This window comes from Eleginops maclovinus, chromosome 1 (genome assembly GCF_036324505.1).
Source record: "Eleginops maclovinus isolate JMC-PN-2008 ecotype Puerto Natales chromosome 1, JC_Emac_rtc_rv5, whole genome shotgun sequence".
NCBI classification, from domain to species: Eukaryota; Metazoa; Chordata; class Actinopteri; order Perciformes; family Eleginopidae; genus Eleginops; species Eleginops maclovinus.
In genome coordinates, this window is record NC_086349.1 from 1,290,895 (window position 1) to 1,302,241 (window position 11,347).

An 11,347-nucleotide genomic window follows, 5' to 3' on the forward strand; every position below is an offset into this window, starting at 1 on the left:
AACATAGATCAAACACAACACAATAAGAGCCTTGTTTTTTCTTTTTTGCCCACCATTTTTCATCAACAGCGCAGGTTTTTACCCCGGCACAGACCGGACGGATACATATAGACTACTGTGTATGTGCAGAGGCACTTTATTGTCAATCTTCTGTGTGTGATACAGACAGGGAAATCGAAAATTTTGTTTATGACCATCCCAAGAATACAACATATAAAACAAATTATATATACAAACATGTATAACAATGTATACTCATATATAGACACTAGGTGTGTAACGGTTCACAAACATTTCGGTTCGGTACATTTTCGGTACAGCAGAAAAAAGGATCACAAAACATAAATTATATTTGGGGTTTTTTAATTATTATTATTAAACTGTGAATATTCTCTCAAATAAATAGAAAATATGATAAAATAAACATTAAGGTGCAGCATTTTGAAAATGAACTGTACATGTACTATTCACATCAGCAGCTTGACATTAGGACTTGCTTGTCAGCTTGTGCATTCATTGTATTTTCATATTTCTTTCCAGAGAAATTAACTTGTGCACATTGCTTGCAGAAAGGGCAGATATCTGTTGTAACTGGAATTGTGTTTCCTGGCCTATCCAGCTTCCATTCTGACACTATCTCCTTCAGTACCTCTGCCAGATGTATGCTGTTCATAAATGGGGGGAGTTTGCAGGACGTGGCTTTGCATGTTCCAGTGGCAGTCGGGTGTAATGTAGTGCGCCGTTACTGTTAACTCTCGGTCATGCAGCTCACTAATCCAGTACTGAGTGACCCGACAGACAACAAAGAATAAATGTATTCATAACTAGTTCATTTTGTTGGAGAGCAGTGGCCGCTGGTGAAACATATTGTAGGTGTGATTTCCTGCATTCTGGTGCATTTTAGGGTGACCAGCTGGAGATCCCAAATCATTCACAATGATAAATTATCTAACACAAAGTCTCTGTCACTCTCTCTCACTCATTCACTGACTGACTGACTCACTCACACACATTCGCCATTAAAAAAGTGATCTCAATAACTGTATGTAACTGTATATTTGCTTTGTTTTGCTCTGCTTTTTACTTTGTGTTGTTTCTAGGTTCTGAGCTGGATTACTGTGTTTCACACTAGTTAAAATGTTAAAATCATCTTTCTTCTCACACTTGGTGTTCACTTTAAGAATGCTGTCCCACCCTCTTTGGGAGCCTTCTTTCTCTTTCTCTAGTATCAACACCGAGTGTTATCCATTATCCAATTGTCAATTTGTTTACAGTGCACTTTAATCAACCCCCATCTGTAGACTACATACCTTTAAAGAACTAGATTGTTGTATTCCGTATTATAATAGATCGTTATGCGTTTGCACTTTTCTATCTGGACACGGAGCATAATAAACATGCAACTTGATCATTATCATTACCTGTGAAACGTGTAGGGGTAACTACCTGTGCATCGCCTGTGTGGCTGCCTGTTTTCAAACTGAGCAGCGCTCCACTGCATCAACAGCTCACAATGTCTCGTTTCTAATTTATTGGCCTACAGAAAACAGCGAACAAATATGAATATGTGTGAAACATTGAAATTTACCTCAAAATATGCCGATTCCTGTCCACCTCCTCGTTGTGCCTTCTTATGGCAATGCGGTGTCCCTCATCTAGCTGTGTGGCTATGCTAATTCGGCCTAGCATGGCTAGCTTCACACAGTTGTCCATATGCACTCTTGCCCGCTCATGTTTCTTAATGCGTCCTGACATACATCTCAGGTCTGTCACCCCTGTCTGTGTCCACAAACTATGACAAGCACTTTTTTTTAAAAGTAAGGGAAGCTAAGGATTGCATTGGTGTACCCACAGCTAGTTAGCCAAGCCTTTCGATCGAACCAACCTCTCGCAAAGCTTCTCTTGTAGGTTTTCTCCTTTTGTCGTGCCTGTTGGGTTATATTTACTTTACCATTTACCATCCATCCATCTTCTCCAGCTTTTCCGTCAGGGTCGCGGACGTAACAGCTCCAGCAGAGAGCCCCAAACTTTCCTTTCCCTGGCCACATAAACCAGCTCTGACTGGGGGATTCCAAGACGAAGCTATATAATTCCTCCACCTGGTCCTAGGTCCCCCCCTCGGTCTCTTCCCAGCTGGACGTGCCTGGAACACCTCCCTAGGGAGGCGCCCAGGTGGCATCCTCATTAGGTGCCCGAACCACCTCAACTGGCTCCTTTCAACACGAAGGAGCAGCGGTTCTACTCCGAGTCCCTCCCGGATGACTGAACTTCTCACCTTATCCCTAAGGGAGATGCCAGCCACCCTGCGGAGAAATCCCATTTCGGCCGCCTGTATCCGCGATCTCGTTCTTTCGGTCATGACCCATCCTTCATGACCATAGGTGAGGGTAGGAACGAAGATGGCCCGGTAGACAGAGAGCTTTGCCTTCTGGCTCAGCTCTCTTTTCGTCACAACGGTGCGGTAAAGCAACTGTAGTCCCGCTCCCGCTGCTCCGATTCTCCGGCCCATCTCACACTCCATTGTTCCCTCACTCGAGAACAAGACCCCGAGATACTTGAACTCCTTCACTTGGGGTAAGGCTTCATTCCCTACCTGGAGTGGACAGTCCATCGGTTTCCTGCTGAGAACCATGGCCTCAGATTTGGAGGTGCTGATCCTCATCCCAGCCGCTTCACACTCGGCCGCGAACCGATCCAGTGAGTGCTGAAGGTCACAGACCGATGAAGCCATTAGGACCACATCATCGGCAAAAAACAGAGATGCAATCCTTAGCCCACCGAACTGCAGACCCCCTCCCCCACGACTACGCCTCGAAATCCTGTCCATGAATATCACAAACAGGATTGGTGACAAAGCGCAGCCCTGGCGGAGGCCAACCCTCACCGGAAATCGGTCCGACGTGCTACAAAGGACCCGGACACAGCTCTCGCTTTGAGAGTACAGACATTGGATGGCCCTGAGTAGAGACCCCCTCACCCCATACTCCCGCAGCACCTCCCACAGTATCTCCCTGGGCTTTGCCTCGGCCACGGCTGAGGCTGCTGCCCTTCGGGCCCGTCGATACCTTGCAACTGCGTCAGGAGTACCCAGGGATAACATATCCCGGAAGGCCTCCTTCTTCAGTCGGACGGCTTCCCTGACCACCGGTGTCCACCAGGAGGTTCGAGGGTTACTGCCCCTTGAGGCACCTAAGACCTTGAGACCACAGCTCCCCGCCGCAGCTTTGGCAATGGAGGCTTCACTCTGGTTCAATGTCCCCAGCCTCCACACGGATGCCTGAAAAGCTCCGCCGGAGGTGTGAGTTGAAGGTCTCCTGGATTTGGGACTCCTACAGACGTTCCCAGTTCACCCGCACTACACGTTTGGGCTTACCAGGTCTGTCCAGAGGCTTCCCCTGCAACTCAACCCAACTCACCACCAGATGGTGATCAGTTGACAACTCCGCCCCTCTCTTCACCCGAGTGTCCAAAACATGCGGCCTTTATGTGGCCTACGGCTCATCAGAAAAGGAAATAAAAAGATTAGCGATATTAAGTCAAAACAATAGAGGGCGCCAATACGATATTGCACGCCGATTACGTGGGGAAGGGTACAAAACTTGAAACAAAACAAAACAAAAAAACACACAAAAAAGAGGTATAGGCCTAAAGAAAATGTCAGGTAGGAAGCGTAAAGACAAAAGTGGCTGGGAGAAGGTGAAGGAGAAGAAGGCCAAATCATTGGAGGCGGGCGCATCAAAATGTCAAAAGCTTTCTGAGCTATTTAGTAGGCCTATTGAGCATCCCCCGGTAGTGCAGGGACAGACGAGCGCAGAAGAGCTAGAGGCGCTGGTAAGTTGCAGAAGCACCTAGTACATCAGTAGGCTAGGCTATAATAGGCTCACCTATTTATTTGGGTTATGTTGCTATAAACATCGAGTTTTCAGCACGATTCAGGGCAGTCCAACCGATGTGTTTGTGGCTGACAACGTTAATGCGTGAAATATCACGAACAAACTGCAATATGGAAAATAATAAAATAGCCAAACACCGTAATTTCAGGTAGTGCGTGATTATTTCAATCATTTTCAGTGTCACGTCTGATATGCAAGAAAAACGGGAAGATGACAAAAAATACTTTTGCGTTTTGGAGACGGAACGTATTAGTAGTCTCTCCCGCCTCTCCCTCTCTCTCCCTCTCACACACACAAACGCAAACACTATTCAGTCCTCTTTTTTTCCGAATTGGCAGAGCCTAATTAAAAGTAGCCTAGGCACAGCCATTGTCTTCTTCATACTTGGACAGTATAGTTTATTAAAAGTTATGATATAGAAGAAATATTGAATAGGTTTTTTAAGGATAAGCATTTGATGTTATACAATCAACTGGCTATACACATTGCCTAACAACATATATATATATATGTATTTATTTATTTATCTATCATTTGTTAATTCAGGTTGAAGAAGATAGTTACAGCTCAAAAGATGACAGGGAGAGTGCAGGGAAGTGCCAGGATGCTCAGAATCACACCATTTCAAACGCCCAAAGTCAGACAGTTACAGCCTGGAACAATTTTTTGTTATCACCCCCATCAAAAGCCCAAAAATCTGTCTCTGCAGAGAGTGTTCATTTGTAAAGATGGCACAAATCGCAAATGGCTCACATACTGTGAGGAGAGTCACACGTTATATTCTACAGTGTGTTCGGCATTTTCCAAGCCATATGAAACAAATCCCTTCATAAGTGGAATGCAGGACTGGAAGCATGTCAATCAAAGAGTAGAGGAGTATGAAAGGGGGGCCATGCATAGGGTGTGTGCTGAAGCATATTTCTTACGTGCATCAAAAGCTGATATAGCCAGTCTGCCACATGGTCCCCAAATAGTGTCCCACAGAGACCAAATAAGGAAAAGGCGGCAAGTGTTGGAACGAGTTGTTGAAATAATTAAAGTCATTGGTAAGAGAGGACTTAGCTATAGAGGGACACAATCTGAAGCAGCTTACACATTGGATGACCTGAGTATTGACCATGGGAACTTTTTGAGCTTGTAATTCTTCTTGGGAAATATGATGTATGTCTGAAGGAACATCTCACTGAGTGCATTGAGAAAAGTAAGAAGGTGCATCAAACAGGAGATCAGGGTCGAGACTCTCTTGTGACATTTTTGTCCAAAACCACTGTGAATAAAGTCATCTCTACAGTGCAGCAACTTATACAGGAGACCATTGCAAAAGAGGTTAGAGAGGCTCAGGTGTTTTCAGTGCAGATCGACACAACCCAAGACATAACATCCCAAGACCAGTGCTCTATAGTCTTAAGGTATGTCAAAGACACCGTTCAGGAAAGGTTTCTTGCAGTGGTAAAGTGTGAAGCATCAACTGGCCAAGATTTTGTCACGGTCCTTGCAGATGTCCTGGAGAAATGTGAATTGGAGATCAGCAACTGCATCAGTAATGCCACTGATGGTGCATCCAATATGCAAGGCCAATACAAAGGTTTTTCCGCTCTGTTGTCCTGGAAAGCGCCAAACCAAGTGCATGTGTGGTGTTATGCACATGTGTTAAACCTGGTTCTGGCTGACACAACTGAATTGTATTGTATTGCCAGTGGATCCTTGTTCTCAATAATGAACGATATTGCTGTCTTCTTTCATGAGTCATACCAGAGGATGAATGTGTGGGAGCAGGAAAGTCCAGACAGTCGACATAAGTGTCTTTCCATGATTGGAGAAACAAGGTGGTGGGCCAAGGATGTTGCCTTGAGGAAGATTTTTGGGTCCTTTGGGAAGCCAGACCAGTGTGTCTACACTGATGTCATCAGGGCACTGAAAAATATTGAAGGCCAGTTTAACCTGAAGACATCAGCGCGTGCCAAAGCAAAAGGGTATTTGGAGGGTTTAATGAGGTTTGAGACAGTTCTGACTGCTCAGCTTTTCCTCAGGATCTTTGAAGTCACAACACCACTCTCTAAATACTTGCAGACGCATGGTTTAGACATCTTGACTGAAAATGCCCTCAAGAACATTATGAGTCAGTGAAGAAAGCTGCTGATGTTTTTGTTCAGTGGGCAAATACAAAATTGTCTGAGGAGGAATGTGATAGGGAAGTGGAAGAAGCTCTTCCAGAGAAAAGGATGAGGAGAACAAATATGATGGATGTTGAAATGGCAAGGGATGAGAGCTTTGGAAATGCTAACAGTGCCTATGAAGCAGAAGTCCATAACCAGGTGATGGGCACAGTTACAGGGAGCCTCCAATGGCGTTTTCTATCCCATGGTTCCCTCTATGCAGACATGGCTTTCCTTGACCCAAGAAACTTTACCCAAGTTTGTTTATCAGGTCTGCCTGATACTGCTTTTCAAGGGTTGAGCAAATGCTTACTCAAGTTTGAAAGCAATGCAACTGCTGCTAATTTGCAAAGTGAGCTTAAGTGTTGGCAGCACAATGGCCACGTCTGAAACAGTCTGAATTGGATGAATACAAAGTTAGGACAGTGGTGGAAGAAGAGGCAGAAGAGAACAAAGACACAGAAGAGGAGGAACTTAAACTGAGCACCTCCAAAGCTTGTAAAAACTGCCCAGCATGTTGTTACCAGATTCTGACAAGGTACAACCTGTTAACAGATGCCTATCACATCCTTGGCCTAGGTTACAAATTACTCCTCACTCTTCCTGTGACCCAAGTAGCCTGTGAGAGAAGTTTCTCTGTCCTCAAATATATAAAGAATAGATTGAGGAGCACTAATTCCCAGGAACATGTCGAAGCATTTATGCTTATGGCCATAGAGAAGGACATCGTAATGCCCTTCGGCAGTGAGCTCATTATAGATAGAGTTGCAGAGACCAGTGCCCTGTTGAGTGAGCTTTTACTGCCACAGTATTGAGTACATTTTCATTATCAACCTATAAATAAAGTTTCTATCCTACAAGTTCAAGTTAATATAGGTTAGGGCTACCTTCTTTGTGAGTGTTCTGAAGTACTTTTGTTTTATTGTAGTTTCATTGATTGTGTAATGTTATTATCTGTGAATATCTTCAGTCTATAAGGCTTTTGGTATAGTATCGTGAAACGCTTGCAAGTGGTTATTTAAACACAAAATCGCATATGGGCTGTGGGCCTAAATTGTTGGAAAAGTCCAGGGCCTTTTTTAGCCCCAGTCCGTCCTTGTCTGCTAATGCCATCCGACATCTACAGCTAATCATGATCCAGACCCCTACAACTCTGCAGGTTTTGATGGGAATTCTGGTGATTGACTTCCATTCTTTTTTTTTGCCCATTGTAGACCATTTAACTGTCTCCTTTAAAGGTGGGACTTGGGTTTCTGGGATGGCATTAGTTCCTCCTGTGGTCTTGAGATGATGCAGGTGCTAAGACATCTCCAGTTCGGTTTGGTACTTGGTTTGTTATCAGGCCTTTTGCATACTTGCATGTAAAAGGGTTTTGGGTAACAGTAAAAGAAGAAGGCCCTTAACAACACAAGAATCCAACAGAAAATTCCTCTAGATCAGGCGTGCCCAACCTTTTTTGAACCAAGATCTACTTTTAAAGTTGATAGTGTGTCGAGATCTACCAAGCCATATCGAAAGCCATAGCGTAGCCACAATTAATTGTGGACCTATATAATAACACAATTTTCTGACACAAAGATCAAGTTTTAATAATAATAGCAATAATAATAATAATACAATTATTGAAGTAAATGTACGTCGTGCAAAGAATAAGCACAAGTAGGCCTAGGACTGGCCCATAACAACACAACAATATACAACCCAATTAATACAATGCCTAATTCAAGTTGGAAAAGTGGTTCTCTACCTTAGTGGGACTTCTGGCACTGAAAGGAGGAAGGTAGGCTGTCATAGTCCGGACAGTAGGAGCTGAGTGCCAGCCGTAAGCAGGCCACAAGGTAGTCATCAGTCATGGTGGATCTGTATTTTGACTTAATGATTTTCATATGTGAAAAGGCAGACTCACACAAATATGTTGATCCAACTTCTTTGCAGTTTGTCTGAGGATGAGGTACTTCTCTTTCTGCATTAGATTCCAGAATCCCCATATTGTCGAAAACCATTCTAATGAACACACATAGCTGAGCCACATCCACAGCATCAGTGGATTCATCGAATTGCAGAGAAAAACACTCACATGTGTCAATATCATTCCTCAATTGCTGTTCAACATCCTCCGCCATTCCCTCGCATCGCCGTGTAACAGAATTTCTTGATAGCTGCACATAAAATCGGCAAAAAGCGCATCTGCGGCTTCCATGAACGCTTCTTTCACAATCTCACCATCCTTGAAAGATTTCTTTCCTTTTGCAAGAACACGACAGACACGATAAGAAGCTATTGTTGCAGCCTTACTCGTGGTATTGGGCCTGGTAAAAATGGACTGTTGTGCTGCTAGCTGACTTTTCAATTCCTTGACTTTTCGGGCGCGCAGTGGTGATTTAGCTGGGAAGTTTGTATCGTAGCTCTTGTGGACCGTCTTGAAATGCCGCTCCAAATTCACTTTCTTTGGTAAAGCCACATTTGCATTGCAGATAAGACAGATGGACTTGGCATTCGAATACACGAACAAATAATCCTCCTCCCACTCTGAATGAAAATGATACGTTTTAGATGTTTTAGCTTCTGCCGCCATGGTAGTATCCACTCGCTCTAGTCAAGCTTCTCACGCCCTTCCGAGTCCTTAGTTAGAACCTAGCAACCATACCATGCGCGCGCAGATAGAAAGAAGCACGTGAGATTTTTTCTGTGATTATGCCTGATCTACCTTACTACAGCTATACAAATCTACACACTGCTTCACGCGATCAGCAGTTCATTGTGCCTATTTAATATGTTTTAAGTTGGAAGTTTTAATGTAGGCCTATTTTACACAACAGTAGGAGGATAGCCTACACACAACATTTTCTCGCGATCGACTGGAACTCAGCCCGCGATCGACTGGTAGACCGCGATCGACTGGTTGGGCACCCCTGCTCTAGATGATCCAGTCAGGCTGGACCGGAGGATGCTCAACAGGAGAGACACAACTGGACTCCTAACAGCACTGAAGTTCAGCAACCAAGGTATAGTGACTTATTTTTAAACGTTGATGTACATTACATAATATTTGAATACATAATTAAACATGGCTCATCTTGCTCTGTGAAATGACTGACAAATGAAATTCACTCAGGTTTAATCAAGAAGAACAAATTAAGATTTTATCATCTGGGCCACATGACTTTTTGCCCGCTTACACAATTCAGTGCCTTTAATGCAAAGAACTTTTATCATAGAGAGAGTATTGCTACATTTTGTCCCCCCATATTGTCTGTGAAAAGCATGTGGGTGCATATGTTTCTCATAGAGAGACAGCATGATTCTAAAGTGACAGTAAGCTTTGAGTAAAGTGAAATGTTTTTTTTTTTTATCGTAACCAATATTTAATGTTAAATAGCAGCTATTTTCTCTGCAATAATTACAGGTACATATCTTTTTTAATTCCTTGTCATTTGTGTCAGTGAAGAACATACCTGAAGGACTCAGCTATGATAATAATTTCATATTTCTATGAGGGCAAAGAATAACATTCACAAGGAAAATCAAATCTGATGTTTGTGATGGTTTTGTTTGGTAGACCAATGCAGAAAATGTACAGATAAACTACATTTCTTGGTGTTGTGGTTATTAAACAGGTATTGCTCTCAAAGTCTGTTCATGGAGCTAAAGGAACACTGTCCTTAAGTAATTCAGATTTTCACACTTTTAAGTTAAAATCCAGATTCAATTAGTAGAGGTACGATGACAGGAGGAGCATGCAGTAATGATGATCTGAACACATGTCATCACTGTGAGTAGGACGTGCCCCAAGGAATGCAATCATTAAAGGTCTGTAGGTTCAATCCGCACTGCAGAAGGCGCGGGTCATTGTGCACTGCTGTGTCAGACACTCCTGGCACCCCTTCTCAATGAAAGCACTTACAAAGCCTGACATCGCTTTATCCCATAATTATTGCAGGATACATTGTGTTCCCGGGCCGCAGCTGTCTGATCACACTGAGGGGATTGCACCTTCCACAATCAGCTTACAGGAGACAGATGCCTGCGATGAACTAATAATAAGAGCCTGTAAATAGTTTGCTTCAGCAGTGTGAATCAGACAAAAGAGCACATTTCAAATATATGCTGCATCCATCTCTCCCTCCACCCAAACTGGTATTGTTGTTCTTAGTGTTCCCTCTTTTATTTACCTGCCGATTACATTTTCCCAGACAACAAAGAAAGTGAGAGCTTGTACATTTTTTGTGACCTCTTCCTCGTCTTTATTTAATGTGAGGGTTTCCTTAAGTCTGGTGTCTTTTATGCCTTATCGCAGCAGTCTCCTGAATGTACGATTACTGAGCTGTGCAGCATGTCTGTTGTTGGGTGCTGCACTCTCACACCCTGCCCCCCTACTCCCAACATCCAACTCATTCTAATCTCCTCGTGCCAGTAGCATCTTGAAATTAAGCTGGGAGGAGGCTAGGCGTCTTACTAACCTCTTTGCACCGACACCAGGCCCTCAATCAGCCTCATTGTGGAAAATACTTTAGCACATCTGAGTCAACATGTCTGAGCTGAAAGCTGCTCTGTAAACCTTGCCTTTAAAAAAATCATCTCGACTCGCTGATTCTACGTGAGCTTTCCTGCAGGTATCACGAAAGGTCTCTCTGATGCCAAGGGGCTCCACAAAGCAAACATATTCACAAAATCACTTCTTGAATCGACGCTTGTGATTACCATTAATGGTTTTACCATTTCAGACTATGCAGTTAATGACCGTGTTATGGGTATAGAACAGTGACATCATTTAATATTAGCACCACAACCTTTTAGGGGGGTCTACCTCTGGCGTTCCAAGTGGGCCAATGTGGGCTGACACTCAATAATAAACGTAATAAACTGTATTTTTATAGTACTGTTCATGCACAAAGCAGCCAAAAGTGCTTTACAGAACAAGAATAAAACATAACAACAATATTACAATAAATAGAGAACAATCTAAAACATCAGCAGTGATCCTAATGGAATTCCCTTGAAGTGAAGCTGAAAAGAAATGAAATAGGTTCACATAAAAACATTTAAAAAAGAAAGTTAAAAATGTAAAAATGAAAGCAAAACAGAAATGGTACCAGTGAGAATTGAAAGTTAACCCAAAATAATAGCCACATTAAAAAGATAGGTTTTAAATTGAGTTTTAAACATTTCAAGAGAGTTTTGCTAAGATCCACAGGGATTGTCGTGGATCCGAGACTTTAACACTCACAACATTAATGAATAGAAACACATTAAGACACCGACACAGAAATGGATGAGGTTAAATATTATATTGTTATC